A 24,982-nucleotide genomic window follows, 5' to 3' on the forward strand; every position below is an offset into this window, starting at 1 on the left:
TTCTAAATAAGGCATCGAGTGTTTGCCTCTGTGAAGTTGCAGCCTGTGCACTCGGAAGTCTGTCCTGTTTACTTTGGGGGTATACTTCTGCACGTGGTGTGGAGGGGGGTGTTTTGCCCCTCCCTCCCTCCTCCCAGTTGCCAGAAAATGCATCTCAGCTGGTGGGAATGAGACGTAAAAGAGCTCTCTATGTCAGCACGGGTGCTTTCTGTTTCTTTTCTGGCCACTGAAGGAAAAGAGGCAGTAGTCAGGAAATGCGTAAATATTTGTGGTGATGTTCCATGCGCATGGAACAAGGAGAGTTGTGGGAGGTGGTCCGGCACGATGTGCAAACCAGGGCTGGGCAACGGCAGGGGTTCAGGCCTGTTCTGCCTCCCACCCTCTCTTTGTAGGCTGCATTCAGTTTTTTGGCAGGGATCTGGAAAAAAGCACTGGCTGGGCGCCAGTTGATTGAATCCAGTGCCATCTTGATTGGTTTGTAGGTGTTTTGTCATGTGCAGATGATTCCCATGCGGAAAAATGTTACAGGTTAAGGGCAACTCATTTTTCAAGATGAGTTATAAGGATTGGGTATCTGACCCATGATGGCCTGTGTACGGGTAGCAAAAGCTAAAGTTGTCCCGTTTATGTAATGAAGAGGACTCCATCGGAAATGCCTTTTCCTGTGCTGAATGAGTAGGAAAGCCTTCTGTCCTGGGAAAACCGATAGCTCAAAAGGGCTTGAAATGCAAACATTTGGGATTTGGGAATGCAGCATAACTCTTAAGTATGCAGAAACTCGTGCAGTAGTTCAGTGGTGAAGAAGCTGACAGGCCTGCCCTGGGTGGGATAATTTAGGTAAGTTGAAACTGGACATTAAGTAGCAAAACCCTTTACATTTATCCTTGGACTTTAACCGTGATTTCATTTTGTATGTTGTTATGGTTCACTTTTACTAAACATGCTGAAGTTAGATCATAAAAGAAGTTGACAAGGTTAGGCATGGCAAAGTATAGCTTAAGATAGGGTCCAGTAGAGTTAAGGCTGTGAGAACTGGTGCGCTAGCTATATCTTCCTTAAGGGAGTTTTGTAACCTGGTGTTTGAACTAGAGTTAAATGTGATCCCTACTTGTCTTTTGATGTCATGCCAGAAACATCTTGCCGGCTGATCAACCACCCATCTGCAGGATGATGGTGCTTAGTGTGTACGGAGAGAGTGCTGATCTCCTCGCTTGCGTGTTCTTGCAGCTAGTGCAGTTCTGTGGATGAGAAGCAAGCAGTAGCAAGAAGGGGGACATGATGCGCTGTGTCTGTGTCGGATCGAAGTTAAAAACCGCCTGTTACCCTTACGCGATGTTACTGCGTCCATGGGGCTGTCTGAGTTTATGATCCTGGCAAGACCGTGGCTGATGAATGCAACATTTGCTGGTATTAATTAGGCAGTGCCCTCAACTTGCCTGGCAGCACCACATTAACATGGTCAAATGAAAAATTATGCATCAGCCTCCCACAATCTGATACTCACAAGTTGTTTTGGACTTCAGCTTCTAGCAGCCCCAGACAGCATAGTGAATGTACAGGAATTCTGGGAATTGTAGTCCTAACATCGGGCCACCAGGCTGGAGAAGGCAGTGCTGCTACAGGCAGTGCAGGGTGATGATCAACACACTTGCAGAGTCTTCAGCAATTATTTTGCATTTCCACCAGCCAAGGTGTCTTCCTGGTTCTGACCTGACCAACAAGATGCAAACATGCATTATAACGCAGATGGCTAGTGATCTGGAAACACAGGATTCTAAAACGGCTCTGTCTTTTCTAGTGAAGTGGTCTCTGATGATACAGCTAAACAGGCACAGTTAGGGCTTTCAAGAGTAAGCTCAGAACACGCAGCTCTAACCTGATGTGGTGGATTAGCAATCAGAATGGTTGTATCGAAAAGGAAGGAGGTATTCAGATTCTAGTAGCTTTAAGTAGAAATAATTTGATCTCCCCCTTGATGCTTTTTGTTACCCCTTCAGGGAGCTCTTGTTACAGCCAGAGTATAATTGGGTGTGCTTTGTCTATACTACTTTCGTTTAATTTTCAGTTATCAGTTTTTTATTTTAAATGATTTTTATTTTGATTGGGCATGTCTCAAAAGGAAAAGTGGGATTAAGATTAAGATCTATTTAATGATAGTAGTTAAAACTGTATATCAATGTTTTTGATGTATCAACTGTTGGAAATAGAATCTGCCCCTTGCTTGTATAAATCCCTTTCAAAATTATTCTGAAGAGGACTTTGCTTTTTTCATTTTCCAGTGAGAGCACTGGGTAATTCCAGTTTTTCTTTACAACAAGACTTTTATTTATTTATTTATTTATTTATTTATTTATTTATTTATATTTTTGGATTTATATCCTGCCTTTTTCCTACAAAGGGCTCAAGGCAGCTTGCATCAATCTCCTCCTCCACCTTATCCCCACAACAACAACCCTGTGAGGTAGGTTGGGCTGAGAGTCTGTGACTGGCCCAAAGTCACCCAGTGGGCTCCATGGCCGAGCGGGGACTTGAACCCGGATCCTCTGAGTCCCAGTCCCACGCTCTTAACCACTACACCACACTGGCCCTCAGAGGAACATTTCAGTGTAACGTCGAAACGTTAGTTGTCTACACTTTGCATTCTGTTACCACTTGGATTAAGATTTCTTTAAAAAGTCGTATGTGAACAATGCCACAAGGGAAGGCGAATGGTTGTTCCAACCTGAGCTGCTGTTCTGGTAATAATGAACTCTGTCCCTGGCTCTAAATGTTAATGGATTTTTCCCAGTAGCAAAAATTCAGATGTAGGTAGTAGGGTCCATTGTATCCTTTTCTTTCCACTGCATACCTCACTAGCACGATCCATGCATTTGTCTCCAGCCAGTGCACAAAGAGCTGCAGCATGAATCGGTGATTCCTTTGCTAACTGCATAAGAAGTACTGCAAGGAAGGGGCATTGTTCCCATAACCCACTTCTTAAGCGTGTTGCTTCAGTGAATGGCCCTGGACAGTTTAGACTCTGCATAGATCCAGGTTAGAAGGAAGTTCTTGGGTGGAAGTGAATGGCCTATATACTTGGCACAATATTCATAGTCTTCCGAGTGCATGGCAAACGATCTTTGGGGAGGTTATGTGCAGGTGGGTTGCTTTTTAATTGACAGTGGTTTAATAATTTAAGGCTGCTACCCTAATACATGTACTAGAGTAAATGCCTCTGAGCATAGACATCCGAGGAAACAGTCTTATGTACAGCTTTAAAGCTTATTTTAAAGGGAAATCTAACATTTTGATAAGGAAAGCCTCTTTTTAAAGCAGTTTTGGCTATGCTTTTCTCCAGTTTGCATGAGCCTTGCTAAGCTGCCACATGTAACTCAGGATCATCTGAAAGCCCGATGATATTTCAGAGGCCAGATAGTTCAAATAAATAACCAGTTGAATTGTCTTTAGAAATGGTGTTTGCCTCAGCTTTGAAATGGGGCATGCAGAATAAAATAATGAAGCGGACTGTGGGCATCAGTGTCGTTCTGGGACACAAACTAAGGAGGCACACAGGAAAGGGCTCCCAAAGTTGTGTTGGTGCTGGACCAGCCTTTTATTGGAGGGTTTTTAGTTAAAAAAAGGTGAGCAAGGGGGACATGAAAGAGGCATGCCATTCGTGCACACACGAAGAAAGCGGATAGAGGCGGTACGCAGAATTGGTGTTATCTGATGAAGTGGAACAGTGGGCGATGAAGAAGGGATCAAAGGGAGTTCGTCAGACAAGGTGTAGCGAGGCTGCGGAATTTCTTACCACAAGAAGTGGTGATGGCTACGGCTTGGAACAGCTTTAAAGGGCGGGCAGTGGGTCAGACGAACATATAGAGGATGAGCCTGTCAGTAACCACTAGTCATCATGGCTGTATGTTGCCTTAACTGTGGATGACTGGTTTTGCAGGAGCGCAGAGGGGAGCTGTGAGCTCTCCGGAAGTACGTCTGAACTTACTGGCTGTTGCAGGAAGAGAAAGCCAGACTTGATCTGCCTCTGGTCTGTTCCAGCAGCACTGCTATTACATTCTTAATTTTATTTTATTTTTAGGATTGACCGCTTCACACATTTTTCACATTACAAGCTATCCTGAAATAATCCCTTAACTTGCTTCAGTACGAATCTGTTTGTAATTTCCAGACAGAGACAACAGCTGCATTAGCTGCTTCCACCACGCTGCTGTGTCTGCTGGCAGCTAAATCACGGAGATGAAAAAGCGGTGTGCCGTTGCTGCATCCCTCGCTCGGAGGGGAGAGGAGTGTGTGAGCAGAGCAAGACGTGGTTGAGGAGGATTGTAGATTTTCAGCATGAGGTCAGAACAGATCCGGCGCTGCTAGTGCCATTTCCACTCCTTCCATCAATGAGCTTCCAGGGGAAACACCTGCTTTAAGCCTTTCACAGCTCATTCTTGTGCTACATGTTCGTCTCAGCTAATATGTTTTGGTTCGTATCGCATCCACCTATCTTGCGAATAAGTTCCTCGGTATGATTACTCTGTATGGTTGCACAAGGTTGACTTAATCTCTGTCTTGGAGCATAACTTATTTGGCATGCTTACGATTTGCATTTATAATTATATAGCTGATTGAATTCATTTCTTCGAGAAAGGTAGCCACTGAAATATTTTAACAGATCATATCAACTACTTAAACTTATTTTCTTAAGTTTTTCTTAACTTAAACCCTAAGTTTTTAAAGCATGTCAGGGTCTGGTGGGTTAGATACTGTGACTTTATACCAGTCTTTTCAAATCTGATGCTGTCCCAATGTTTAGGATTCAGTTTTGATAATCTAATCATTGGCATTGCTGGCTGGGATTAATGGGAATTGCGATCCAACACATCCAGCTGGGGAAGGCTGCTTTTTGCTCTAATAGAATTTCTTTTGTAAAAGTACTCGCTCTCCGCTTTCTTCTGTTCAATGGTCCTTGAGTTGTTTGTTGAATCCAGGATCTGCTTTCTGCGAGGAGAAGGAATTTGCTCTCCAAAGGTCCCTTGCCTGATTCTGGGGAAACCTCTCCACCACGCACCACAGCTCACCCCTTTCAGCAGGTTCTTCCAACTTGGTGTACCATTTTCTGGGGATTACAGGGGCTGCTGTAGAAAGTCCTGGGGCAGGGGGAGCCTGCGTCTGTCAGCCCTGTTGATTTCGTGTAAGCCTGAACTCCATCCCATGTTGCTGTTTTTTTAAAACTTTCTTTGCAGGGTGTGTGACCTGATTCACATGGTTGAGTAATCGGAAGCGACCCACTTTGCCAATTTCTTTCAGTGATACAAAAACACACTGCCCGCGTTATACCAAGAACTGGTTGTTGTGGGCAGGTGCTTGCACCATACAATAGGGTGCAATCTACTCTGGCGATCTTGCTCTTGTGGTGCTAGGTTTTTGCAATTTCTGGACAAGACCAGCATCACGCAGCGCAGTTTTGTATGGAGTTTTGCAGCAGCTGACGGTAGAGAATTGTCGTGCCCAAAGTTCCCATTCTCGAGCAGAATGGAATCTGAAGTAGCTCTTGTAGCAGGCTGTAGACAGGTTAAAAAACATGTCGGCACTGCTAGCAATCCGAAGACTTTCTTCCTCTTGGCTCCTCTTAAAGGAATAAATACCAACATTTTGCATACGCTGGATAATGCAATATATTTGCTTATTATGGAGGCAGTCCTTCCTTCCTTTGAATTCTGCCTGTTTGGTTCAGGGTGGGGAGTGTTGGCTGAGTGTACCTAGTTTAAACGAGCAGGAGTCCCCAGAGAGCATTCCTGGTCTAAAGCAGCTTAAGCAGGAGAATTTTCCCAGTGGCTTGCAATCCTATTCTGAAAATAAGTGTGTAAAACTTTGTGCTTTCCATAACATGCTGGACAAACCCTTTGTCTTCCTGTCACCTACAGTCAAACAGGTTTTACAGGTTTTTGAAAGAATAGAGAAACCTACGAAGCCTGAGAGTGAAGTGTGAGTAGTGATCCGTTCAGACTTCTTGCAGCTTGCAGGTGGGGTCTTTTTGCAGTCTGAGATTAAAAATCATGTCCGGCGTTTGGCTTCTTTCATTTCAGAGGGCAGTTCACACATGCTGAAACAAGCAGGTTTTGTTTGAAAGATGCAATGTTGTGACAGAAAGTAGTCTAATATTTTACGTGATGCTGATCTTAATTTGGTTGCTTTATTTCAGCACATGTAATTTTAATTAAAAGTCTTTGTGGCTACTGGGCTGTTGCTACTCCGGGCTACCGGACAGTCTTCTCCCTTGGATACTAGGAGACTGGAGCAAAATTATTTATCTACCAGACAGGTCTGTTTCCTGGCTTTATGGAAGCAGAAATTTCTTCATTGTGTGCTTTTCTTCCTCAAATGATGCTTCTATCTTTGAGGCATCCTGTGTGTGTGGAAATGCCTTGAGCCCGGTGAGTACCATCTTGGCAGGAAGCCATTTACCTGTAGAATGGTAGCCACGCACCTGCCTCCCTCTTGGGCATGGACCAAGGGTGGGGCTTGGGCTCATCCCAGAGTTTTGGCTGGTGCACAGCTGTGTAGCCCAAGAAACCAAAGCTCTTTGCAGAGAGGTGTGGCTAGCAACTCTGGAAGCTCAACCAGTATGAATCACTCCCCTTCTTTTATTCAAGTTTTAATTTTATATGTAAAAGGGAAAATACAAGGGAAAAGTAACATGAGAAAGAAAGAAAATGATATCAAGGGAACTTACACAAAAATTACCTATAGCATTAAGTGCGAGAAATTATGTAAAAAAGTCAATAATTATTACTTTATCAATTTTATAACTACAATTTTGACTTAATTATATTTGGTTATTCCAAAACACGTTAACATGGCTATCAAAGTAAATATTAATTTACCTTACAACATATCTACAAACCCACCAGCAATTAATAATTGTTTTTTTCTTTTTCCCCAGATAAAACAATGTCATAATAAAATTTTAAATTTATAAAACAGTATTAATGTGCTCACTGTCTACATAATACTTAGTAGTTACACTCTCAGTTGTTAAATAAAGACTATGTAGTAGGCTTTCCATTTAACGTAAAATTCTTTCACTGGTCTTCTTTGTGTAGCTGATTAGTAAAAGTATCGGCTAGGTCATCCTTAATACATCCTTTTTTCTTTTTGGACCACTCCCCTGCTTCATAGGCATGCTTCTTACAGATCTTGACCGTAGAAACCACTCCTCCCAGAGAGTCCTACTCTCTCTCTATTTAGTCTCTGGAAAAAGAACCGGAGGCTCGAACCATTCCAGACTTGAAGTGGCACAGCTAAGTGTGTGGAGTGTTTGGATCTCCTCTCCCGTGGAAAGCAGGCGGCACTGTGATTCAGAGCGTTGGACTGGGAGAGCCGGGGTTGAGTCCCCACTCAGCCATGGAGCTCATTCACGGACTTTGGGCCGGTCTCGTCCTCTCAGCCTAACCTACCTCACAGGGTCATTGTGAGGATAAAATGAAGAGAAGGAAGACCGTGGAAGTTGCTTTGGGCATCTTGCGAGAGAAAGAAAGGTGGGCAGAAATGTAATGTAATACCAGGATAATGATAATAGTAAATTATATTTCTGTATGGCCCAGTAGTTGTGTATGAAATTGTGCATGGTGTAGGGAGAGAGGATCAGGGCAGGCTTGGGCCTTGGGGTTATTTCATGAAATGGAATGATGGGAGATTCTTGAAAAATAAAAGGAGGCATTTCTTCACCTGGTGCACCGTTGGACTGTGGAATTTGCAGCCACAGCATATAGTGATGGCCTCCTACCTGGATGGCTGTGAAACTGCCAAATTTACTTGGGTGGCTTCGGTCAGGAATTTTGTCCAACCTTCTCACAATTCCTGTGTATACAATGTCTACATTGCATCCACTTGTTTGATGCTCTTTGAGAATGTGAAAAAATGAATAAAGGACATAACTTTTGCAGAATCCACACTGACTCTTTTACAGAATGACTTGTTCTTCTGTAGCAGCCTTCCCCTTCCAGATACATTTGGACTGCAACACCCAGAATTCCCAGTTAATGGCCCTGCTGGAAGGGCATTCTGGCCGTTGTGGTCCAAATGCTTCTGAAGACCACCAGGTTGGCGAAGGCTGTTCTATAGGCTTGGCAATTTTATTCTTAATAATGCTTCCTGCCTGTTTACCTAGAGCTGACCTTAAGCTGACAGGCTTGTCAATTCCCGAATCCTCCTAGATTCTGTTTTAAGAACTGCCACCTCGTATTTTCCTCGTATTTTCCAGTCTTCTGACCTTGGGGACTGTTGTGTCACACATTTTTGTTAGGAGCTCAGCGATCCCATGTTTCTCTGTATTCAGTCAGTAGCAATCCAGACTTGGTGATTTGTTGATTTTAAAAATTTGTAAATAAGCAAGAAGTATACTGTTCCTTCCTCCTATTATTTGAGAGAGAAATTTGCTTCCTGTTCTTGACTAGAAACAAAGACCTCAAGGTAAAAGCAAACCACAGTTTTGCTTCTTTAATATGTAGTAAACCTGATTGAAACTGCCCTGTTGGGTGTGTGGGTAAGAATTTGTGAATCATCATGTTTGCACTATCTTTGTGGGAATAGAATACATTTGACCTGTGATGTTTTGAAATTAATCCGGTGCTTGGTTTTGTGGTTTTAACCAGATCAAACTCTCTTCAAGTGTAACTTTAGGCCTTGCAGATGTCGCTGGATGGGAATAATTAGTGGCTTGACTAGACTTCGTGTTTTGATATTTTTGGTAAAAGAAGGTTGCATTTTTGTGGTGAAGGGTTGGTATGATGGAGGATAGTCAGTGCTTGGGAAACTTTGGAGAAACACGCCGCATTCTTCCTTTGAAGACTGGAGCAAGAAGAACACTTGTTTTCCAGTTACTGTTTTCCACCACTATAATCTGGTGCCTGGATTAAATACAGATTAAATTAGTTCTACATGACTCAACACCACTGATAAGAAATAACTATTTCCTAGGAATGAACCGTGAAAGAAAACCGGGATCCAGAAATACCCTTGCAAAAGGCAGAAACAAATGTGTTGCAGCTTTCGGGCCATCTTCTTATATGCCCTGGTTCTGTAGCAGAGCAAAGGGGAGAGTATCTCTTTTCAAACTGAGACCAGGTTGTGTCGTGTTGGAGGGGAGAGGTGCGGGGGGGGGATGCGCACAGGTGCAGTTCTGCCTCCCACCCCTTCACTGGGCAGCCAGGGGGCAAGAAAAGGGATTCTGCCTTAGGGCAGGAGGTGAGAAAGCCAGGCCTCTCTGGCTACGGGACAGTTGTTCCCAACTCAGCCCAAAGTCGTGGAGCACTAGCCGCCTTCTCCAGGGGTATCCCCATGTGCGCATACTTGTGCATGCGTTCAGGGTTGTGGGAAGCTTCCCTGGCAAACTGCTTATGATGGAGCACATGTGAGCTAAAGGGAAATGTTATGGTTCAGTGCAAGCTTGAATACTGGCAGTGAATACTGCTAAGCCATGGATTGGCGCTTCCGTGTGTGCATGTGAGAGAGACCAAGGGAGACGGGTGTGTACTTGTGGATCGAGGCTTTTCATGTTTTTGTAGGTTATGTTTTTGTGGTATTTATTTTTATTTGCATTTTGATGATTATTTTGGTTTAGGGTGATTTGGGTTGTGTGTTTTCTTTTAGTTGTATCAATTGTGGATTTCTGTATTGTGGTTTTAAATTACAAGATTGGTTTTTGTAGTTTGAAGCAAGGCGGGCATTTAATTACGTAATAGCAACAGCTGTTTGTAACGGGTTCTGTATGAAAAAGTGTGCTCAGTTCAAAATTCACAATTGTCAAAAATTTTGGTGGGCAATTTGGCTACCATCTTGGAAAGTGGTCACTCATTTCCATCTTTTTGTTACTGTGTTCAATTTATTGAAACCATCAGGTTTTTTCATAAGCAGTATTGTGAAGGCACCTTCATAAAGATTACTGTGAAGTTTTGGAAAATAAAAAAGTTTGATTTTTTAAAAAATCACCCACAAACAAGTTGCAAGAAAAACATGTGGAGTTGCTTTTCAATTCATTTGTACAGTTTATGGAATTTAAAGCCCTGTAGTTTAAAAGCACTTACTTTCCCCCCCTTGAATTTGAATTTCTGCTGTGCCATAAATTGCTTTGTCCTAGATGAAAAGTGAGAGATGACGATCTGAGGGGCGTTCAATGTGTTCTCGGTATCGGGTTGATTTGCAATTGATGTAGGTAATTTAATTATTTCAGTAGCTAATGACGCTATCTGAGGGTATACATGCAAAATTTCAAATAAATGTGATCATTAGTTCCCTAGTAATCCTCAGTGAAAGACGACCATAATGACTGATGCGACAATGTTGAAGAAAATCGAGCACCGTGCTGTGATTAAGTGCCTTACAAAACAAGGAAAAGTAAAAAAATCATGCATGCAGAGATGGTGGCCGTTTACCAGGACTCTGCACCTTCATTATCTACTGTTCAAAAGTGGTCAAGTGGATTTAAAAGGGGCAGAGAAAGCATTGAAGACGACCCTCGCTTGGGCAGGCCCGTTACTGCCACTACGAAAGAAAATGTGAAAAAAATTGAGAAACTTGTATTGGAAGATGCCCAGATAAAAATCAAAATGTTAGCAGAGATGACAAACCTATCCGTTGGTACCATATTTACTGTTTTTCATGACCATCTTAACCTTTCAAAGGTCTGTGCAAGATGGGTGCCGCGAATGCTCATGGTGCCTCAGAAGCAAGTGCGAGTCGAGTGCTGTAGGGAGTTTTTAGAGCTCTGTGGTGAAGATCCATCTAGTATTTTCCACTGGATTGTTACTGGAGATGAAACTTGGGTTCATCACTATGACCCTGAAAGTAAGCAGGAGTCCATGCAGTGGCATAAAAAAGGTGCTGACCCTCCAAAGAAATTCAAAGGCACTCCATCGGCCGGAAAAATAATGGCCACAGTGTTTTGGGACTCAAAGGGAATTTTATTGATCGAGTACACGAAAAAAGGTGAAACCATAAACGCAGCATCTTATGCAACCACTCTGTGTAATTTAAGAGAAGCAATTAAAGAAAAAAGGCGGGGGAAAACTGACCGCAGGTGTGTTGCTTTTTCATGACAATGCACCCGTTCACACGGCGCGTGTTTCGAAGGCTGCTGTGCGAGACTGTGGTTTCGAAGAAATAAACCACCCACCCTATAGCCCGGACCTGGCGCCCAGTGACTACTACCTATTCCCAAATTTTAAAAAAGCTCTTCGTGGAAAGCGATTTTCCAACAATGAAGAGCTCAAGGCGGCAATTAACGCACATTTTTTAGACAAGGAGGAAGGGTATTTTTTAAAGGGAATTGAAAAGTTAATTTCTCGATGTAATGAGTGGATTGAAGTTATGGGGGATTACATTGAAAAATAAAAATTATTTCAATTTATTATACCTTTTTCTTCATGCTGATACCAAGAATACATTGAACGCCCGTCGTACAAAGGCATCCACAGCTCTGAGCAAACAGGCACCTTTTTATGTTCTTCGGTCTCAGTTGCCTGAAGACACCCTCGTCCTCTGGTTCTGCGCATTGAAGGGCCGACTGGTTCAGAAACGGGGAAGCCTTGCTAATCAGGCCGCTGCAGTTGCTACAGTCGGTGTGGACTCCACTTGCAGAACGTTAACGTTAAAGACCCTCCCTCACAAGACAGCCAGTGTGTTTTTTAACTGGATGCTGATGACTTGGGAAATGCCCTCCCACATACTTTTATAAAGGAAAGACTGATTCATGGAAATGAAATGCCTGTTGAGAGAAGTGCCAAAACAGCAAGAAGCAGTCCATAAACGTTATATTCCTTGCATGCCATGGAGACAGGAGCTGGAGGAAAGGAGCATTTTTGAATGCACAGAGACATGTTGTATAGCTTCTTGTTGCAGCTTGTCAAGGACAATGTTGGGATGATCTGTCAAGAAGTGGTACAACTTGTCAATTGTACAGGCACGTGGACTGTTGAGAACTGGACCGAAATTTGCTTTTGGATGTCTCAGCGGCAGCCTGCAAAGCCCTGCTCTCAAAAACACGGTGTTTGGGGATGCTTGACTCAGAGTCTTTGACTGCATGCTCAGAGTCCGTATTGATGGTTCCTCTAAATGTCCTTAGCCTTCTACCTGCCAACATTCACTATCACACAGAGCTTTGGGCATTTTCTTGATCCTGTCTTTTGTCAGAACTGCTTTGTCTTGACCTTTTCTGCTGTGAAGTTTCTTCTCTGGCCGTTGCTGCATCTCTTCAAGATTGTGCATATTTCCTTATTCCCTGCAGTTCTGTTGGTAACAGTTTCTCTACCCACTTTTCAGACTCCATCACTCCCAACACGCTTCTCTTCCTGAGACACCTCCGAAAAGCTGCTGGGTTCAACCCCTGTGTGGGGGGAGGGAAAAGGTCATGGCGAAAAATGCATGTGCGGGACCTGGAAAATGAAGAGGTATCCAAGGCAGAGAAGCACTCCTGAGAATTCTTACAGTTGGTATGGCTCAGCCAACCCTTTTGCTCTCCTCCAGAGAGCATCAGCTGCACATGAGCGCGAGAGGAGGTTAGCCAGAACCAAGCATGAAGGGGAATGAATTATTCACTGGGTGAGTGGAACAAGTAAGAGTGAAGGAGGGGAAGGGAGTCTAAAAAGTAGACAGAAGTGACTTAATTCTGCTGAACTGTATCAATGAACTGCAGGTCACCGAGATTAGCATGAGGCAAATAAAGGGGGTTGTGGAATCTTTGCCAAGTTAAAGAGATCCAGTGATGGCCAGAGAAGAAATTCCACAGCAGAGAGGTTGGGGAGGGGTGGGGATGTAGCTGCTAGTCCCAAAGGCCATTCAGGGAACACTGAGCCAAAGCAACGGGGGGAGGGAGGGGGCATGGGGGGGAGCATAGGGTCGCATGGCAAATAAAAAAGGCGCAGGGGCGCATCAAGTACTGGGGCATTTCATTGGTGGCTGCCAAAGAGCTCTTCTGATAAGCGAGGCAGGGCTTTCTGAGCAGACTTGGCCTGAATGAGAGAGAGCACTCCTTCCTGTCATAACAATTCCTAGCAGCTCAGTTTCGAGACTGTTCTGCCAAATGAGCTTAGGAAGCGATCTCTGTAGAATGCTAAAATTGCCCCACTCTTTTGTGGCAAGTGTTGTAAACAGCAGCCTGCAGCAAGGCTGGCTGGTTGTAACTTTCTCACATAATAAGCGTTAATTAATTAGATTTATAAGTTACTGTCGATCTGAGACCCACTCCTTTGAACGATCGAACGCATTCTTCCTAAATGTGTGGCACCCTGTAGGCCAACAAATTTATTAGGACATAAGCTTTTGTGGCCTGGAAATGACTCATCGTTCTCAGTCGGTGGATATGCTTGGATGTAAAGGAGAAATGTGAGGTCTGATGGAAATAAGATGGAAAAAATGCAGGAAAAAACCTCTAGTCTGTTACAATTAAGTTAAAGCTTAAATATGCAAAATATGTGACTAATCGCAAACAAATAGGGCACAATCTCAGCAAACTGTTTCATGCTTTTCCTTGTTCAAGCAGAGGTGATGCAGATTTTGAAGAATTTCCACTCTAATCCAGAAGTTCCGTTGCTCAGAAACGGCCGTTTTCTGCCCGTGTTTCTTCCAGGAGGCCTTTCCTAGTAGGTAGCCATCAAGTAGTCTGATCGGAGCAGACCAGTGGCAGAGCAAGAAAAGAACCTTGGGGTTGTGCTGGACAGCTGGAGGAAAATGCCAGACCAGTATGTGGCTGCTGTGAAAGAAGCAAACCCCGTTTTAGGCCTAATTCGGAAAGGAAAATAAAAGCCACGGTTGTCCTCCTGTCCTCCCACAAACCTATTGTGGAGCTGCACTTAGAATATCTTGTGCAGTTCTGGTTGCTGTACCTTAAAAAGCAAAGGTACTGTGAAGTTGGGAGAACGTATAGAAAAAGACCGCTCAAACCACGAAGGGGTCAGAGCAGTTGCCCCATGAGAAAAGGCCCCAGCAACTTGGTTTGCTTAGCTCAGAAAAAAGCGAGCAGTGGAAGATGCGGGGCTGGTGTTCAAAATTATGCATGGTGCATTGGATAGAGAGGCGTTTCTCTCTCCTGTAACGTTAGAACCCCAGGTGGCCACCCCGTGCGTCTGACTGGTGAAGGGAAGCCCTTCTCATGCACAGTTTAACCCTGGAATTCGCTCCCAGGAGCTGCAGTGATGGCCACCAGTTGGATGGCTGTCAGAGGCGGTTGGACACATTCATGGGGAAGACTGTCGGGCTATGAGTTCTGATGGCTAGGGGCGACCTCCAGGATCAAAGACGGTATGCCTGTCTGCACCAGTTGGTGGGGAACATGGGTGCGAGGGTGCCATAGGAGCTATATTCTGCTCATGGGTTTGCCATGGGCAGCTGGTTGGTTCTTTTGTGAGCAGAATACTGGACTAGGTGGGCTGTGGGTCTGGTCCACTTGGCTCTTCTTACCTTCACACGAACACGCAGGATGTGAGACCTGCACCGCGGCTTAAGGGGCCTTTCACCAGTGATACAGTGCTCAGGGAGCAGATGTTTGTGCCGTCTTTCTTTTGATAAGATTTTATGGAATGTTTATTGTATTTTTATTGTGCTGTTTTTATGCTGTCTGCTAAACTGACCAGGGAGCTTTGACTGTGGGGTATTGTAGCAATGGAGTAAAAAAATCGGCAGTGCTGATAATGGGGATACGCACTTGTGAAATGGAAGAATCAGATCACATGCTCACTCAAAGTCCCCAAAAATTGCCTTTGTTTTACCAGTCTTTGTTTTCAAAACCATATATGCACAGTCGTTAAAGTGAAAATTGGTACACCCATCCCCTAGCATGTATGTTAATGTACCAGTTCTAACAGGCCTGAAATAGAAGGGAAAAGACAAAGACTGGAGAAATTGGCATCTTTAATACAAGGAGGGAACATGATGCTCTGGAAATGTCAGAGATCGGAAGACTGCATGACACAAACACTCCGATGAAAACGGTGTGCTGTTGAGAAGGAAGTGGAAAGGTTTAGAAGGAAAATAAGGGTGGGGAGCAGAGTGGGATCCTTGACGTGAGGCGTCAGTGTACCGTCAAGTTCATAAAGCACGCTGGATGCAGCTCCTCTGAAGTTGCTCTGGATCTGGAGAAGCGTTCTTTTCCAGGACGGTTTAGCCAAAGTTGATGATGGATGACACCCTGTTGCTTTCTCTTCTGGGTCCGTGTCTCAGTAGATTTCACCTGGCAGCTAGTCTGGCCATGCTGGGGAGGGGGGTTCCGTCCCCACTTCATGGTAGCTTCAGAAATACCTGCTGGTAAATCCTTCCCCAGAGATTTGTGTGGCTTGAGGTGGAACGAATGTTGTTGTTCTTTTATTGCATAACTGTGCAGTGTCTCCCCACAGCCTTGAGTTCTGCATTCAAGCCAAACTTAAAAGGTAAAGGTTTCCCCTTGACGTGAAGTCCAGTCATGCCTGACTCTCGGGGGCGGTGCTCATCTCCGTTTCCTGGCCGAGGGAGCCAGCGTTTGTCTGCACACAATCTCCATGCACGGAATGCTGCTACCTGCCCCCCGAAGTGGCACCTTTTTATCTACTCGCATTTGCATGCTTTTGAACTGCAAGGTTGGCAGGAGCTAGGACGGAGCAACGGGAACTCGCCCCGTTGTGCAGATTCGAACTGGTGACCTTTCGATCAACCAGCACAGCAGTTTAAACCTCTGCGCCACCTGCATCCCTTTTCTTTTCTTTTCTTTTCTTTTCTTTTCTTTTCTTTTCTTTTCTTTTCTTTTATTTATTTTTACTTTTATTGCATTACTGTGCAGGGTTTCCCCACAGCCTTGAGTTCCGCATCCAAACCGAACATACAGGGTGGCTATTTCAGGATATTGTGTCATATGAACAAGATGGAGGCTCAGCTGTAGCTGCAGAGCTGTGGAACACTCTGCATATTGTTGCAAGAGGATAAAGACCTGAGCCTCTTGTGCAACAGCAGTTTGAAGCTGATCGAAGTGCAGAATTCCGATATCCAGAGTGACTTTATGAAGTACACTGAGTTTCAAAAGTATGTCTAAACAATTAATGATGCGATCTCAAGAAAGCATCCTCAGAAATAAGGGTTGCTTCTTAGAGCGGAAATTTAGAGAGCACACGCTGGAGAAAAGGTGTCCAGTAGCCTGTTCTAAATCAAAGCAAGCCAGAGGAAAAATGTTGGGAGATCAGTATGAGCAGGAAATCTTGATATCTTTGCACGGTTGGTCATTGTTAATATTTCTGCTGCTCACAACGCAGACAACGAGTGTTTTTAGATGCCGTGAAGCTTAAGAAAGCCTGTCAAAGTTCGTCAGGAGCCAGGATAGACTGGGTCCCCTAGCAAACCCGTCTGTGGGAGCATCTGTCCTTTGTGTATCTCCCCAGTGACTGCTATTCCAGGATTTCCTGTTTCAATCACACATCTTCCTTGTACTAATAATACTATAAAATCTATAAACAAATATATAAATACCAGCAAAAGAAGCACACGGAATAAATATTTTGAAAACAATTCTAGAACATAGACTGCTTGGCTTCAGAAGTGTGGGGAACTAAAGCTGCCAGGCTCCTTCATCCCAGGTTGGCAGCTATTCTGGACCAGACTCCAACACCGTTTCTGCACAGCCTGAACCATCAGCGAAGAGGCTTGTGCAGCCCAGACCGTCGGACACCACCCTCCTCTTGCGCCAGCACGGCGTGCTCGGTTTCCCGCCGCCCTGCCCGTGAGCCGCTCGCCCGAGGTCAGTGAGGCAGGGGAGCAGCAAGCCCTTGCAATACTGTTGGCTGCAGCGCTACGTGACTTTGGGTTGCAGGGTGAATTTTCGAGCACTGCCCCACATTAAAATGTGTGCCGGCACACCCGAAATTGCCACACACAGAGAACATGAGTTGGAAGATCGGGCCTAAACACCTCCCCGATGTGCCAGGTCTGGATGTTCCAGAAGCGTCTGTGACTCTGACTTCAAGGACTGCATGTGAGGTTGCCAGCTTGCTCTTCATGTTGAGTAGCTGTTGTGTTTTCAGCTCACACATGAGCTGCTAGTTAAAAGTGCACTTTAGTATGGGGCTTAGGTGCAGGGACCGTCCCGGTGCTTAAGTGGGAGTCCTCCGGAAACCAGATGGAGCTCTGGAGCAGCCGGTTGCGTGCCCTTGCGTGCACGTTCATTTGGGGCCGTGACGTTGAAATCCTACTAAATGATCACTGTCGGGAAGGCCTGCTTGGCACAACATGGTGTCCCTTTCGCACAAGAAGAGCCTTGTGCAGCGGTTTCTAACTGGCAGCGCTCTAGTTGTGCTTTAGGGATGTGTGTCCTCCACGTGAGTCCAGAACTTTCCTGAGTTGCAATCGCTGCCTTCCCGAAGCTTCATTCACCTACGACTGTAGTCCATCGAACGTCTCAGCACAGGTAGCCTGAAATGTTTCCCTGCCCCCAAGCCTTGTCCATACTTTGGAGTATGTTCAGTGCTGCTTATGCAAGCTGAAATAGCAGTGAAACCATCAGTGACGTTGGTGCATCAGTGATGTGACTGTTGCTCAGACCCTTCTTGATCAGTGGCTATGCAGTGATATACGGAGACCTTCTAGGGCTTAGAGCCTTTCATTTGTCTTTGCTTAAGCCTTGTTTTTTTCTAACTATATTTTAAGGCTCATTTTGAATATGTGAATTCTTTTATTCCACTCCGACTTAGAATGAGGAACAGTCCTGGATTAAAGCAACTAGGAGACGCTGGGTGGCCCAAACATAGTAGCATCTGATCATGAGCAGCAAAACCTTGCAGAATGTACATGGAGCACTTTGAAAGAGCCAGAAATTCTGCCGGGAGTATCATGCAGCTTTCTAGAACAGTGAAATGTCAGAATTCAGGGAACTAATGCCCTCACCCAAGCTTCTTACAAATTAGTCTGTTGCTAATAAAATGGAATCTATGGATTTTTTTCTGTATGTATGTTGGCAGGTGGTGGGAATGTCAAGTTCCTATCATTTGCTTCCCTCTCCTGTCTCAGATGCTATAAAAAGTCAGGAAAATTAAATGTTGAGTATAAAGTCAGGAAATGCTTGCAGCATGTCACTTGACAGTGGACAAATAAGAACAGAACAAGAAGCATGGCTCAAGGAATTCGGAAGGAACTTGGTGGTGGAGAGCCAACATGGGTTTATTTAATTGCCTTGAATAGTCCACTTCAAAAAAAATACGCAGCAGCTTCCATTACCCTCTTCTGCAGCAGAACCCTGACTCTTACTGAACGCTTACGGGGGAACCGTAGCACTCTAAATGTTGTAGTCTGTTCTCTAATGTATTAGTGCATGGCTCTCCTGCAGTTTTGTTTTGTTTAGTTTAAGGAAATGTATACGACTGTCCCAGCACTCTCTGCACAAAACTGTTCCTTCCACAGTAATGCCACCAGTAATGTGAGGGTAGAATCATAGCGCTAACTGGGACTGGGAGCACAGAAATGGGGTTTTAATCATTCTGAAAGGATGGAAGTCAGCTGCTGATAGGCTTCGCTTAATAAAAACCTTGCCCTTTGCTGAATAATTCAGGGCTGCTTGAAGGGAGAAGTTTGACATTAGGATGGCTTGTCAGAACTGTGGCTGGTCAGCAAGAAGGCTTCCCAGAGCAGAGTTGTCTTTGGCAGATGCCAAAAATAACACAGTGGTGATGTCTGCCTGACTTCGCGAAGCAGCCCGTTCTGCAGAAATGGAACCATCACGCTGGGGCCCTTCTCCTGGTAAGCTCCAGTTGGAGCGTCAGGCCCTGTGGCATCACCAAGAGAATTTCTTCCGGTGACCTTGGTGATCCGGCAGGTGGGTAAGGCACAAGTGCTGTCTCAAGTTTCCTGGTCCCAGATCGTCACGGCTTTGCACACTAGCACCGCAACCGTAAAACCTGGCCTGGCAGTGAGCGGGCAGTTAATAGAGGTCCTTCAGCTAAGGAGTTGCATGCTGAACATGGGCAGCCCCCAGCAGCGGCCGAGCCGTGACTGGATTCTGCACTGGCTCCAGCTTCTGGAGCAGCCTGGATGGCAGCTGCATGTAGAACCTATGGCAGGAATCCAGTTTGGGGGTAGCTGGGCATATCCTCAGACGAGAGAGTTGATTTTCCAGGTGGAGTGCAGTCCCGTTGGGAAGAGGCAGCAGACCGAACTCCTGGACTGGGAAGCCATTCTCCCCCAGGGCAAAAGCCATTCTCCCCCAAGCTTCCAGCAAGCTCTCTCTCACTTAGGGTGGGCTGGCAGATCAGCTGGACCTGAACAGCCATCCCCGCCATGGGCGTGGGGCGATGGAAGCCCTAAATGGGGCCAGGATGAGCTGGGCAGCCGGGCTGAAGCATTGCCTCCGTGGCTGCTGTGCCTTGTCCGGCAGGCCATGCCTTTGTGCCAACAGCCCAGTAGAACAAGCGGGAGCTGCTGGGTGATCGGGCCCATGAAGTGGCAGGTTTCAAAGGGTCCTCGGGTTCTGTCCTCTCCCAAAGACGCGTGATGTGGGCTGAGGGGCGGGGGTTTCCTCCTCAGGCAAACCAGGTCTGATCCAAGCTAATCCCTCAAAGGAATATTCCAAGAACATGCCTCCGTTCTTGTCCAGCTCTCATTTATTTTGGCGGGCGTGCCAGAAAGCAAGATGGCACTTGGTCTCATTTCCAAAGCCCTCATTCTGCAAGCTGTTTTCAGTCATGTCTGGCTACCTGAGAGAAGGTTGCCTGTGTTTGGCTTGGGCAGGAGGAGGGCGACGCTTCCCTGCAGCAGGTGGCTTCCATCCCACGCGGGCCAGAGGGCCTCTTCCATTCCGTTGGGAGTGTCTGACACCCTCCTGCCTCGATCGTATCGCCTGCACGTGCCTGAGGGTGGCCCTCCCCCCCCCCGCCCAGCTGCATGTGATGGCTGCCCACCGGCAACACACGGGGCTGGACTCTGCCCTTCTCCCTCCTCCTCTCTCCTAATTGAGTGCAGTTTTGGTTTTCCAAATAGCTGGGAGCAGTGGGCTGGGGAGTCGGGGCAGGAGGGGGCAGTTGTCCTGCCTGAGGGGTCTTGTGGGGGGCCAGCTGGCCACCATGTGTGCAGTGCTGGGCTGGAGAGACCCTTGGCCCCAGCAGGTTTTGCTCTCTGCCCACCTCTTGGGTCTGTCTTTGGTCTCAGGTAACCTCCAGTCTTTTATAAAAGGAAAAGGAATTGACTACAGGAGAGATGTGTGGATAATGGAATTTTATTTAATATTATTTAAATCATTTCAATTTAATATCTTTAATATTATTTAAATTATTTCAAATGTGAGGCAAGGGTATGCAAGTTGGTAAATAAATGTCTTTGTGATGAACACTTTTAGCACAGTTCTTACTCTTTTTACTTTATGGCCCAGGCCTTCCCACAGATAGAGCATATTGAAATACTTTGTTTTAAAATACCTAAATGTAGCATAAGCATTTGATGGCAAAAGGAGAAGGGGACGGCAGAGAATGAGGTGGCTGGATGGAGTCACTGAAGTAGTCGGCATGAGCTTAAGAGGACACCAGGGGATGGTGGAGGACAGGAAGGCCTGGAGGAATGTTGTCCATGGGGTTGTGATGGGTCGGACATGACTTCGCAACTAGCAGCGACAACAACATAACAACAACTCCACACTCTGATAAGTAAATCTGTGATCCTCTGTCAAACAAACTGAGTTAAATCCTACTTTTCACTGTAAAAGAGTTGGCCATGGGCAAAGACATAGGACTTTTAGGGTCAAATGTCATAAAGCTTTGTAGGATTTTTGTCTCCAGGTAGCTAGCATCTTTTTTGGTGATGTAAAGCACACCGTAGGCTTCCGAGTCTGCTGTCTTCAGGACCCTGCACCTGGACACATAAGATGCTGCTTGATCTACCTTTGCCCTGGTGTTTGAGAACTTGCAGACTTCATGGCACTTGCAGAAGATGGGAGGAAGTTAGGCCAGGGCGTGATACATAAATTTCTTAAATTGGCACTTTTTGCACAGAATCCTTGAACAGAAACATGGTGGATTCATTTCATGGTTTGAACTTGGAACAGAGTCATGCTTCAGTGATACACGCAAGCATAATCTGTTGCACTGGGAAGGCTTGTGCATAATCAGAGATCATGGCTCGTTGCGATCCGTGCTTCCGGCTGCCATATGCAGAGAGCAGAAATGACAGAACTAAGCCGGCTGGTGTTACATGAGGCATGAATGTGGTAAAACCCGGAAATGGTTTGAAGGAGTCGCGTTTATCAGTACTTTAAATGAAGCCATCGTAGCCCAGATATTTTGTCCTGCAGTCCCCAGCACGCCAGCCAGCAGGGCCAGTGGTCAAGGATGATGGGAGCTGTTGTTGCTAGTTGCGAAGTCATGACTGACCCATCGTGACCCCATGGACAATATCCTCCAGGCCTTCCTGTCCTCCACCATTCCCCGCAGTCCACTTAAGCTCATGCCGATTGCTTCAGTGACTCCGTCTAGCCACCTCATTCTCTGCTGTCCCCTCCTTCTTTTGCCATCTATTGTTCCCAGCATTAGGCTCTTCTCCAGGGAGTCCTTCCTTCTCATTAGATGGCCAAAGTATTTGAGTTTCACCTTCACTATCTGGCCTTCTAAAGAGCAGTCAGGGTTGATCTCCTCTAGGACTGACCGGTTTGATCGCCTTGTGGTCCAAGGGACTCGCAGGAGTCTCCTCCAGCACCACAATTCAAAGGCCTCAATCCTTTGACGCTCAGCCTTCCTTATGGTCCAGCTTTCACAGCCATGCATTGTAACTGGAAAAACCATCGCCTTGACTATACGCACTTTTGTTGGCAGGGTGATGTCTCTTCTTTTTAGTATGCTGTCTAGATTTGCCATAGCTTTCCTCCCAAGGAGCAGGTGTCTCTTAATTTCTTGGCTGTAGTCCCTGTCTGCAGTGATCTTGGAGCCCAGGAAAATAAAATCTGTCTCTACCTTCATTTCCTCCCCCATCTATTTGCCAGAAAGTGAGAGGACCAGATGCCATGATCTTAGTTTTCTTAATGTTGAGTTTCAAGCCAACTTTTGCACTCTCCTTCACCCACATCAGGATGCTCTTTAATTTCACTTTCTGCCATGAGAGTGGTATCATCTGCATATCTGAGGTTGTTGATATTTCTCCCGGCAATCTTAATTCCAATTTGTGATTCATCTAGCCCTGCCTTTCTCATGATATGCTCTGCATATAAGTTAAATAGGCAGGGCGACAGTATACAGCCTTGCCGAACTCCTTTCTCAATTTTGAACCAATCAGTGGTTCCGTGTCCAGTTCTCACTGTTGCTTCTTGACCTGCATATCAGTCTCTCAAGAGACAAATAAGATGGTCTGGTACTCCCATCTCTTTAAGAACTTGCCACAATTTGTTGTGATCCACACAATCAGAGGCTTTAGCATAGTCAATGAAGCAGAAGTAGATGTTTTTCTGGAACTCCCTAGCCTTCTCCATGATCCAGCGTATGTTGGCAGTTTGATCTCTACTTCCTCTGCCTCTTTGAAATCCTGCCTGTACTTCTGGTAGTTCTCGGTCCACATACTGCTGGAGCCTCGCTTGTAGGATTTTGAGCATCACTTTGCTAGCATGTGAAATAAGTGCAATGGTGCGGTAGTTTGAACATTCTTTGGCATTGTCCTTCTTTGGGATCAGAATGTAAACTGACCTTTTCCAATCCTGTGGCCACTGTTGAGTTTTCCAAGTTTGCTGGCATATTGAGTGTAGCACTTTTATTGCATCGTCTTTTAAGATCTTGAATAGCTCAGCTGGAATACTGTCACCTCCACTATCTTTGTTGTTGCTCAGACTTCCTAAGGCCCATTTGACTTCACATTCCAGGATGTCTGGCTCGAGGTCAGTGACCACCTCATCTAAGCTCTTTCTTGTATAGTTCCTCTGTGTAATCTTGCCACCTCTTCTTAATCTCTTCTGCCTCTGTTAGTCCCTGCCATTTTGGTCCTTTATCATGGCCTTCATATCTTCATATCTTCAATTTTCTTGAAGAGATCTTTGGTCCTCCGTATTCTATTGTTTTCTTCTATTTCTTTGCACTGTTCATTTAAGAAGGCATTCTTTTCTCTTCTGGCTAATCTCTGGAATTTTGCATTCAGTTAGGTGCATCTCTCTCTTTCTCCCTTGCCTTTCGCTTCCCTTCTTTCCTCAGCTATTTGTAAAGCTTCCTCAGACAGCCATTTTGCTTTCTTGCATTTCTTTTTCTTTGGGTTGGTTTTAGTTGCTACCTCTTGTACAATGTTGAGAACCTTCATCCAAAGTTCTTCAGGCACTCTGTCTATCAGATCTGATTCCTTAAATCTATTTGTAACCTCTACTGTATATTCATCAGGGATATGATTTAGGTCATACCTGAGTGGCCTAGTGCTTTTCCCTACTTTCTTCAACTTAAGCCTAAATTTTGCAACGAGAAGCTCATGATCTGAGCCACAGTCAGCTCCTAGTTTTTACTGACTGTATGGAGCTTCTCCATCTCTGGCTGCAGAGCACATAGTCAGTCTGATTTCTGTGTAGACCGTCTGGTGCTGTCCATGTGTAGAGTCGTCTCTTGGGTTGTTGGAAAAGAGTGTCACGGGGACACCCGGTTGGAGAAGGCTGTGGTGGAGAATGAGGTAGTTGTGGGTAGTGTCCTGCTAGCGCCGGAAGTTGTTCTTGCCCACCAAGGGACATCTCGTGCATCTCCTTGGTGTGTTGGAAAGGGCGCCTCTTTGGCTGGACGGTGGGGTGGAAATGCTTTAAATAGTCAAGGTGCCTGAAATAGATGACTTCACTGGCCTGATCCTTTCTCTCCATGATCAGCTGGAATTTCTTTCTTAGACATTTCCTTGTTTTCCTTATTCCCTTGGTGGTTTATAAAGAGAGGGTTGACATCTTTTGTTTCTTAGTGGAACGTTTTATTGTAAACGTACACATTTGGAGGCCTCTAGCTTTTCTGCTTGCCAATTTTGAAACTAAGTTATTTTTTAATCATTGTAGATTATACCTAGTTCACCAAGATGCATGCACGTGTTTCAGTCAAATGGTGGCAGTTAGCAGGCATTTTGCTCATGGCTCCTTCACTCCACATGGGAGATGGTGCTCAAAAGACTAGAAACATAGAAACAGCGCGAGTCAGAAGGGGTCTCCCGGGCCATCCAGCCTGACCCCCGGCTCCAGCCGGCTCCGCTCACGGCGTGCCACCATGGGCATGTCTAGGAAAGTTGTGTAAGCCATTCTAGCCTTCCTCGCTGCAGTGCTGTAAGAGATGGACGATGGACGCTGCATTACAATAGCCAAGTGTCCAGTGAACTGATTTGCATAATGAGAGGAATTTGGCTTAGTCTGAAACGCAAACTCTTGTAGACGTGGAATGTAGAAGTGAGCAGAGCACATGTGGGCCGACAAGGAGAAGAAATAAAAATAAGGTGGCCCATTGTTCACATGCATTTCAGCGTGCAAACATTTGGTGAGGACACCTCTGTGCTGTGTTTGGCATTCCAGCTGCAAGTCGTGATGGGCGTTCTGTGGCTGAGAGTAACTTTTACACGAGTGCAAGAGGTGCTACTTCTGAGAAGCAGGGGATGGACTGGATAGCTAAGCAGGTCCTGGGCGTTAGGGAAGTGCGCTCCAAGCAGAGGGCAGGTTCCCATTCATGCGACAGCCCGCATGTGTTCACGCCGGCAGAGGCTTCTCATCCCCACTGCTTCCAGGAGCCCCCTTTCCCCCCCTCAGAGAACCTGAAAAGTGGGTCTCAAACCTCAGTTTGTGATCCCCCTTTGGTCACCCATGAACAGTTCATCTAAATCAGTAGCAACTTATTGGGGCTGCCTGCGGCTCGCCAGCCATTCCCCCCCCAAACACAGAATTTTGTAGGAAAAAAAATACAGTAGTCCACCAGTTGCACTCCTAGAGCACGCGCGAATTGCGAAAAACCATGAATTTTGGATGTGGCAGAGGTTCATTGCCAGAAGCCTTAGAACAGGGGTCCTCATACTTCTTGGAGGGCCAGTT

At 45.6% G+C, this 24,982-nt stretch overlaps 1 protein-coding gene across 6 annotated transcripts in view; it reads left to right on the plus strand.

Moving 5' to 3' along the window:
• The first annotated feature begins 2,476 nt into the window (after nucleotides 1-2,476).
• Nucleotides 2,477-24,982, plus strand: part of GARRE1 (granule associated Rac and RHOG effector 1) — a 53,190-nt gene continuing 30,684 nt past the window's right edge. For 2 of the 6 annotated variants that reach the window (XM_044434326.1, XM_044434327.1), the window contains exon 1: nucleotides 2,477-7,523. The gene's annotated coding sequence lies outside the window, so the exon portion shown is untranslated. Of the gene's footprint in view, nucleotides 7,524-12,873; nucleotides 16,739-24,982 lie in introns of those variants that run through there. The other 4 variants (XM_044434330.1, XM_044434332.1, XM_044434331.1 and 1 more) reach the window with 3 other exon arrangements.

This window comes from Varanus komodoensis, unplaced genomic scaffold (genome assembly GCF_004798865.1).
Source record: "Varanus komodoensis strain SLA01 unplaced genomic scaffold, ASM479886v1 scaffold27, whole genome shotgun sequence".
Taxonomy (NCBI): Eukaryota; Metazoa; Chordata; class Lepidosauria; order Squamata; family Varanidae; genus Varanus; species Varanus komodoensis.